Raw genomic sequence first — 9,737 nt, 5'->3', positions numbered from 1 at the left:
CTGCAACGAACGAAGCATGTGGGGGTCCCATTCTTGAGCCACTCGCTGAAGGTCTTTGGCCATTCTGACCATGGTTGCGAGCCGTTCGAGTGTTAGGCCAACCTCCTCTTCTTCTTGAGACCCTGGTTCCTCTTGTTCCTCTTCCTCTTCCTCGCTTGCTGACTTCGTCATCTCCGTGAGGTCTTCATCCGTCAACGGTTGTGAGTGGGCATCAATCAGCTCATTAACATCCTCGTGAGTCATGTTGTTGAAGCCATCTCCGCCAAGAAGTTTTGCCAGCTTCACAGCCTTATCAACTGCGGAATGATAAACCTCTTCAGGAGAGAACCCGTTATAGTCATGGACGACTTCTGGCCACAATTTCTTCCAGCTGGCATTTAAAGTTGCACTCTTCATCTCCTTTATGGCCTTCTGAATATTTAGGAGACACGATGCAATGGTGTATTCACGCCAGTACGCCTTCAGCGAGAAGTCTTCGTCAGAGTCCATAGCATCAACGAGGTTTTGCAGGGCGCTTCGCGTATAAAGTGCCTTAAAAGCGCGAATAACGCCTTGATCCATCGGCTGAATCAGCGATGTGGTGTTCGGCGGCAAGAACTCTATCTGCACACCATCATACGATAGATCAACTGCGTGGCCTCCAGCATTGTCCATGATCAGAACCACTTTGAATTCGAGGCCTTTCTCTGCCAGATAAAGCTTCACCTCCGGTATAAAGCACTGATGCAACCAATCAGATGTAAGAACTTTAGTCATCCAGGCCTTAGTGTTGTGCATCCAGTAAACTGGCAACACATTCTTATTTCTGTTTTTGAGAGCCCTTGGGTTTTTTGACTTGTAAATAAGACCTGGCTTAATCATAAAACCCGCAGCATTCCCACACATAATTACCGTTACACGATCTTTTTGGGCCTTGAATCCAGGGGCTTTGGCTTCGTCCTTCATAATAAAAGTGCGAGACGGCATCCTTTTCCAGAATAGGCCCGTTTCATCCATGTTGAAGACTTGTTCGGGCCTATAGCCCCCTTCCTCGATGAGCGTTTTAAATGTGTTATTCACATATTCTTCAGCTCCAGCTTTATCCGCAGAGGCAGCTTCCCCATGCAGAGGAACGCTCCTAAGTCCAAAGCACTTCTGAAACTTATCAAACCAGCCCTTGCTGGCACTGAATGTGGTTTGTTTGGTGGGAGAAGCACTCGATCGTCCTGCTTCTGCATTGTCGTCCTCGTCCTCCTCCTCCTCGTCGCCGTCGTGATCGTCACCGCTTTCAGCAAAACTATCGTGAAGTTTCTTGGCCTTTGTGCGGATGGTGTTGGTATCCAGCGAGATATCCTTCCTCCTGCAGTCGCTGATCCACAGGGCCAATGCAGACTCCATCCTTACAATGGCCTGATTGCGGGACGTTACCACCCTCTTCGCAGTCTTGTTAAAAGACACTGCTGCTGTCGTCCTGATATTCTTTTCGTCCTTCTTAATGTACCGGACCGAAGATTCATTGATGCCGTAATGGCAGCCTACAGCCGCGAAGCTTCTCCCTTGCTTTAACATGTCGAGAAGTTGCACTTTTTCAACGATGGTTAGCATCTTCCTCTGCCGCTTAGGTTCAGTGCCAGATACCTTAGAAGGTGCAGAACGTTTGGGTGGCATTGTAGGGGTTGAAATAAATTTAAAACTTTTACAGATAAATCACCCAAACACAACACCGCAGAGTAACACTACGAGTAGCGATCGCACGTCGATGTGAAATGGACAAGGCGAGATGCTGAATGCATGCTATGCGCGGGAGATACAGAGAATGATGCTATGGTCGCTGAGCCAATCAGAGCCCAGGATACAGAACACCATGCTCTGGTTGGTCGCCTCTAATCCATCAGCCAGTAGCGTGCCGTGTACGATCTCACGTGGGTAACTAGCGCAAGTGGAAGCTGCCCCATCTGCGTTTTCCATACGCACGACTTTGTCTCTTTGTCTACTCTTCTACTGTACACTATGTACAGTATTTTATTTCTTGTAATATGTTTTAATTACTGTATTTTTCTTATTTTTTTTACGTTTTTTAATTTTTTAGGCTAGAAAATGCTTATTTTACCACAAAAATATTTAAAATAATAGTATATAAAAATACATTTATACCGCAAAATCCCGCGATATAGCGAAAAATCCGCGATATAAAATTAGATATGTAAGAGTTAAAAATCCGCGATACAGTGAGGCCGCGAAAGGTGAACCGGTGAACCGCGATATAGCGAGGGACGACTGTATATATATATATATATATATATATATATATATATATATATATATATATATATATATATATATATATATATACACATATACATATATATATATATACATATATACAGTGAAACCTTGACTTACGAGTTTAATTCGTTCTGTGACCGAGCTCGTAACTCAATTTGCTCGTTTCTCAAATTAAATTTCCCCATTGAAATGCTATTAATCCGTTCCAGCCCGCCAAAAACCACACCAATTTTTAAAAAAATATAAAGTATATATAAAAATATCTCGCGCTTTATATTTCACCTGTATGCAGCATACAAGTTGGCAGGATGGCCTGGACTGGAGGGACGCACATTTGACTCTAAACTGTCCAGCCTGGGTTTGAATCCCGACCCAGCTATAACCTGTCATGGGTGAATCACAGGCAGGGTGATTCATCAATGTGTGTACCGCTAAACTGGGCGCACCGTTTGCGTCCCATTAGTTGTTGGATGTTAAGGATCTCACCGTGTCTTCCACAAAGAGAAGGCGAGCTATCGCCGGCACTCTGAACAAGTTGTGGCCTGGCATGCTCTTCTCCTCTGCCGTTATATACGTCGTCCTCGGCATCTTTTTCCAGAAGAGCCCTGTCTCGTCACAGTTGAAGATTTGCTGGGGGATGTATCGTTCGGCTTCTATCAGTTCGGCAAAAGTTATAATAAAATCTTCAGCTGCCTTCACATCCGCCTCACCAAGTCGACAACACGCACACCTCGCTCATGTTTTTCGACGATTGCGTGTTTTATATCCAAGCACATCATCCTCTTCTTCTTCTCAGTACTGCCCTTGGCACTCAATTTCTTAGGACCCATGGTTAAAACTAAGAAATTTTCCAAAATAACCAAAATGCGAAAATAAAGCAGCAGCTATATACGGCAGAGATGCTTGCACGGCAAGATAACCACGTGACCGGAACCCACCTGGTGGCGGGTGGCGGAAGCTCGTAACTCAGATCTCGGCTCGCATCTCAAAGCAATAAACCGCCCGAGCGACGGCTCGTATCTCGGAAAACTCGTAAGTTGGTGCACTCGTAAGTCAAGGTTTCACTGTGTATATATATATATATATATATATATATATATATATATATATATATATTTATATGTATATATATGTATATATATGTATATATATACATACATACATACAGACTTGGCATTTAATATGGAATATTTTTTTTGTGGGGGTGAACTTACTTTTTAAATGACTTCGAACCAAAATTTCATTGGAATTATGTTGAAATTATTCTAGATTTTGTTAATGTGGCCTTTAAAAGAAACAAAAACCACATTTGACATTTCGAAGCAAATAAATTGATCCTTGAAAGTGATGTAAACTGATATCGAACTCAATTCATGGGCAGTACTGTGTTAAACTTCTGTGTATTTTCCAGAAGTATCTCTTTATTTTGCACATTAGCCAAAAATGTTTTTTTACAAAAACAAAAGTTAATTTACGACTGGGATTACGGACAGTAAAATTACAGTTCAGTACTTTGTGTAACCCCCACGATCATTCAAGAGAGCACGTACACGTTGAGGCATGCTGTTCACGAGATTTGCCAAGGTTTGGACAGGAATTGCTTGCCATGCAGTTGCAATAGCCTGCTGCAATTCACGCACAGTGGCAGGCTGCTGGTCCAAGTTGTCGATTTGACGCGTTAATTCTGCCCACAAGTTCTCTATCGGATTCATATCCGGGAACATGGCAGGCCACTCCATATGCTCTACACCACGGTCAGCAAGAAAGTGTTGGATCATGCGAGCGCGATGAGGCCATGCATTGTCATCTTGGAAGACAAAGTTTCCTCGAAAGGCTGCACGAACAAATGGAAGCAATGTTTCTTCCAGAATGGCCCTGTGCTTGAACTGGTTCAGGTTTCCATTCAGAACCACCAGGTCAGTTTTGCCCCCTGCATGAAAAGCAGCCCAAACGGTCACCCCACCACCTCCAGCTTGGACTCTTGGCACTATATAATCTTCGTTGTACGCTTCATGCACTTGTCTGCGCACTCGGATGCAGCCATATTGACGATAGACCAGAAATCTAGACTTGTCACTGAAGATCACGTGATTCTAGTGTCCTGGCTGCCATTGACGGTGCTCTCTGGCCCACTGCAATCGGCGCTGGCGGTGTTGGCTGGTCAGACGTGGCTTTCTCAGGGGACGCCTGGCACGATAGCCTGCTTGAACCAGTCGTTGGTTGACTAGCCTTCTGGATACAGGCACATTTGTCAGTTGCTGCCACTCAGCCCTAAGCCGATTAGCTGACTTGGTACGGCCATTGCAGACTAACCGGTGCAGCTGGCGATCATCCCTCCTTGTGGTTCTGCGGGGACGTCCTGACCTCGGTATTGGAGTAGGGACACCCCTCTGAGCATTTCGTTTCAGGATCTTTGACACCTGACCTTGAGTGATGCCATACTGCCGAGCAATAGCACGCTGTTTCATGCCGGAATTTCGTAAAGCCACCACTAAATGACAAACAGCATTGTCGAGTTGACGGACCATCTCCAGGGGAAGCGGCAATAACTTTTGTAGATGCGCAGCATTTGTTTTCCACTAATACAGAATGCAACAACCCTTATATACCAGATTGTGAAGCCAATCGTCAAATGTACCTGTCCGTACATTTTGTCACGCCACCTATGATATAATCCTGTTATTGACTTCTTGCTGCGACAGACAATCAGTGACATGGTTCTTTTAACAAAGAAATCACCGAAGCGTAAAAGAAACTCACCAGATTGATATACCGAGTTCAGAAAGTAAACCCAAGTCAAGAAAAAAAAAAAATTCCATATTAAATGCCAATAATTATATATATATATTTATATATATATATAATTTTCGATTGCTGGAAGAAGTGCTACTATATGAGTAAATGTCACTGATGGGTATGTAGATGACCTCAAATGAGCAATTTTTTTTTAGGAGTGTGTGTTAATAGAAACAATAATTTGTTGTAAATATTCAGTGAGCAGACATTGCAGTGGGTGGAGCTGGCAACCTCGTTCCATTCCACCAGAGAATATTTCCAATCCATGCTTGTTGTACCTCCTAAGTACTCCTTGGAGTGAGGGTGGTATTATGAAATCTCAGCTGGGAAATGGATTTAGGCACGTTTTGGGCCTACCGCCCAATGGAAGATCACAGAAGTTCTTTCCATGCCAACCGACCACTTCCAGGCACCTATCCCTCTCCACATTGCTTCTTCAGTCCCAGACCTGCACCCCCCCCCCCTTCCTCCTCTCCCCCCTCCCCACCCTCTCTACATCCCATGTAATTACAATGCCACTGCATCTTGTTTCAATATGCTTGCTTTAAAGAAAATGTACTACGCTTTCAATAACATTGCAGTGAATCGAGCAATCCCAACTGTAATAACAGCATTATTATATCCTACAAAATATGAGATGAGAGCATTTTGGCATAAAACTGGGAATGAATATTATTCTTCTATCTACTGTGATAGGAGTCTTAGGAAATGTCACAAAGTACCATGCTTTGTCAGATTGATGTATCCTTGCTGATTTTGATGTTATAGATTTTCCATCTTTCACATAAACACCAGAAATGTGGTTCCACCTGGCAGACAAATACTTACAAGGTAAAACCCTTCTTATGTTAATCACTTGTTTCCAAAACAAACAAAACAAAATTACCTCAAACAAGTGCCAATTTTCCCCAAAGTAGAAAGATTTAGCATATTCGGAACAAAAGCAAACAAAACAAAATATATTTGAAAGCTGGACTTTCAAGTCGATAGAGCCGACGTTTCGGCACGAATCCACTCGCCTTGTTGTTGCAGATTGTTGTTGCATCGGCAGATGTTGAAGTGAAGAAGAAGCTTGAAAATCGCCACGTGACCTCAACCGTAGGTAGGGTGAATTGGTCCGTTGACCAATCCGGGTGTACCGTGACGATTGCAGACGACGTGGGAGAGATGTAATAGCCTTGTCCCACGTCCGTGACAGATTAAATCGCAAACCACCCCTTTTGTTGAGCGATGGTGATTCAACTCTTTCCCAAATGAATTCCTTTATTTACACCATGAGCAAACCACCTTTTTCTCTGTCTAAGATGACCACTTGACTGTTATTAAAGCTGTGACCATGCAGTTTTGATGATCTTGTCAAAGCAACTCGTCAAAACAAAACGAGTTGCTTTGACAAGTTCGTACATCTCGTCAAAGCAAAAACAGACAAGTTAAAGTCAAACTCAAAAAGGTCTTTCTTCCCCGCTGATTATTCCAAGCCCATTCACTTGGCTGTCATTTTGCTAAATCGTGGAAATTTCATTTTTTTCATGCACACTTCTTGTTCGATGACTAGGCGTCCTGAAAGTTCTCTCCTGAGTGCCTATTGTTCCCATGCTCCTCTTGCAACTGGGAGGTCAGATTCCCCCTTCCCCCCACACCCCTTTGTCTTAGCACCAATCTCATTCTGAGAGACAGCATTTGGGAATGGTACCTCCCACACCTATTGTTATTTGATCTTAGAACCAATCTCATTTTTGGCTAGAAGCTTTTTCCAGGCTGCACTCTTCTCCCTTGGCCACCAGGGTGGGTGACCTAAACGCCCCATTCTAGCTGTACTTCATCATTCTTGTGTGCCAATGGTTGATGATATATTCACTCTGCCGCCTCTCGCATTGTTTGGTGTGATCACTTGAATATCCAGAAAGCCTGAGCAGTCCTCTGTGACTTTTACTGAAATTATCCTCTCATGTCCATTTTTCATAGGCCAAGGTCATCAAATATCATTGCTGTTTCAGGTACCCATATCCACGCTAATTGAACATAATGGTGGAGACTCATCAAACTTTACTGTTTTGGGAAGTTTGGTTTATGCCCGAAAGATGTCATTATGAAGTGTAAGAAATTTATGAATAAGTGGAAGAGTTTCTAAATATTCACTCAACAAAATACTGTACACGATCATGATGGGTGACTTCAATGCAAAAGTGGTGGTGGGTGGGGTGTGGGTGGTGGTGAGGAGGAGGGCAGAGAAACAACAGAAGAAACTATTGGGGGATTTGGAGTTTTAAAAAATTTGTGGAATTTGTTGGTTTGTGGTATTTGCAATTAAAATAACTTCTTCATCTATCTAAATCCCTATTTTTAAACGTCTGTTTGTTCGGTTGTGCCTCATGGACAGCCTAAGGAAGTGACATGGAGAGGGAAGAGGGGATCCTTGGGGGGTACCTTTTCACGACAAAAAACATGGGTGCATCAGATTTAGACTAGGGGCGTGGCAGCAGGGCGTGCCCAATTGCGTGACTGACTTTATTTTCCGGGCAACGCCGGGTAACTCTGCTAGTCTAACCTTATTTGTGAACGTTTGTTTGTTCGGTTGTGCCTCATGGACAGAGACAGCCTAAGGAAGTGACTTAGAGAGGGAAGAGGGGATCCTTGGGGGGTAACATTTCACGACAAAAAACATGGGCGCATCAGATTTAGACTAGGGGCGTGGCAGCGGGGCGTGCCCAAGGGGCCTGGCTTCCTCTCGCTATAAAAAGCCCACTACACACATGTGACTGACTTTATTTTCCGGGCAACGCTGGTTAACTCTGCTAGTCATGAATATGCTCATATTTTGAGAATATGCTCAAAACATTGATTAGTCTGAACGGTGCAAGTCAAAGCGAGATGTGTAGTATTTTATTTTGGTCAACCACGATATTTTAACAACAGACATGACAGAACAACTTTAGTATGGACATTGACCATCGACTCATAAGTTGCAAGCTTGTACTCAAATTAAAACAAGAAAGAGCATGAAGAATGACAGACTCGATAAAGAATTGATACAACCACCTTTCAAAAACAAAAAAGTGAATTCCAAATTTTAGTTGAACAGCAGATTATATTCCAACAGAGAGAATAAAAAACAGATGTTTGTGAATGCAATCATCAATTAAGAATGCAGCCCTAGAAATTGCAAAGAAAATATAAAGATGGTCTCGAGGACAAGGTTGAATACAATGAAATGAATAAAACTATAGAAGATTCTTCAACATGAAATTGAAAAAAGTAATGCGAGAACAGCAGCTGAAAAACTTTACAATTGGAGTGCTATGACAGGACGTGCTGAGATATTTTATACAAAAACAAAACAATGGAAGCGTTGTTTAAAACTGAGAGAGAGTCATCAAGCATGTAGAATTTTATGAACAACTCTACAGTGGGAAAACATAATTTACAGGTATATCAGACAACAAGTAACAACAAAGCCATTCCACCAGTGACTACCGATAAAATCCAGTTTGCATTAAAAAATGGATAAGGGGTGAGAGGTCCCAGTATAACAACAACAACACAACATGCATTTTAAAAGGCCATTTTCCCTGCTAGAGCGGGGGTTAGCCTTGCGGTCCCCATGACAATCTTCTCCATTTTGCCCTATTTTCTGCATCTCTCCTTGTTAACCCCCTTGCCCGCATTTCTTCTTCCACCATCTTTAGCCAAGTCTTTCTCGGTCTTCCCCGTCTTCTACTTCCTTCTACATTCATTTCCATCACTCTTCTCAACCAGTCACTTTCATCCTTCCTCAACACATGACCAAACCATCTCAACCTGTTCCTCTTCACAGCATCAATCACAGGCTCTATTCCCATCATCTTTCGCAATTCATCATTTGTCTTCCTCTCTCTCAACGATACTCCGCACATCCGTCGAACCATTCGCATTTCCACCCTTTCCAACCTTCGTTGCTGCTCTACGTTCATTACCCATGTCTCGCTCCCATAAATCATAACACTTCTCACACATGCAGCATACACCTTTCCCTTCAGCTTCAACGACACTCCCCTCATCATCAGCACGCCACTCAATTCCCGAAACTTCTTCCATGCACATCTCACTCGAGCAACCGTTGCCGAGTCTGATCCACCTTCTCCATTCAGCATGTCTCCGAGGTAGCAAAATGTTTTCACACCTTCCAGCTTCACACCATCTCCAAGATCCAACTCAACATTTCCTCCATCTGCAGCTCCCTCTGTGCACACCTTACATTTGAATGTAGCTGCCACACTGGTTAATGACCCTCTCAGACCACTACATTTTTGATGAACCCACTCAGCGCACATTGTACACTGAATGGAGTTCACTCCGACACCCTTCCTACACACAGCACAGGGCCACTTCCCAGTTCTTTCCACCTCACCACATGCTTTACCACTTGCCATCACCTTCGTCTTTCCGATATTCACCTTCAGACCTTTTGTCTCCATACATTCCTTCCACGTGTTCATCTTTTCCTTCAGTCCATCCATACTTTCCGCAATCAACACCAGATCATCTGCATACAACAACTCCCACGGTAAACCCTCCTTTACGTTCTGAGCCAGCACCTCCATCACAGCTACAAATAGTAGTGGACTTAGTACCGACCCCTGATGCACTCCCACCTTCACCTCAAACTCACCACTGTTCCCGTCCTTCGTCCTTACAGC

At 43.4% G+C, this 9,737-nt stretch overlaps 1 protein-coding gene across 9 annotated transcripts in view; it reads left to right on the top strand.

The window, feature by feature from the left end:
* Window positions 1–9,737, top strand: part of WAPL (WAPL cohesin release factor) — a 181,126-nt gene that overhangs the window by 122,273 nt on the left and 49,116 nt on the right. The window lies entirely within an intron of this gene.

The sequence above is a fragment of the Myxine glutinosa genome, chromosome 8 (genome assembly GCF_964187855.1).
Source record: "Myxine glutinosa chromosome 8, kmMyxGlut1.1, whole genome shotgun sequence".
NCBI lineage: Eukaryota > Metazoa > Chordata > Myxini > Myxiniformes > Myxinidae > Myxine > Myxine glutinosa.
Note: the sequence above shows the minus strand (reverse complement) of the source record. Positions and strands in the feature narration are given on the sequence as shown.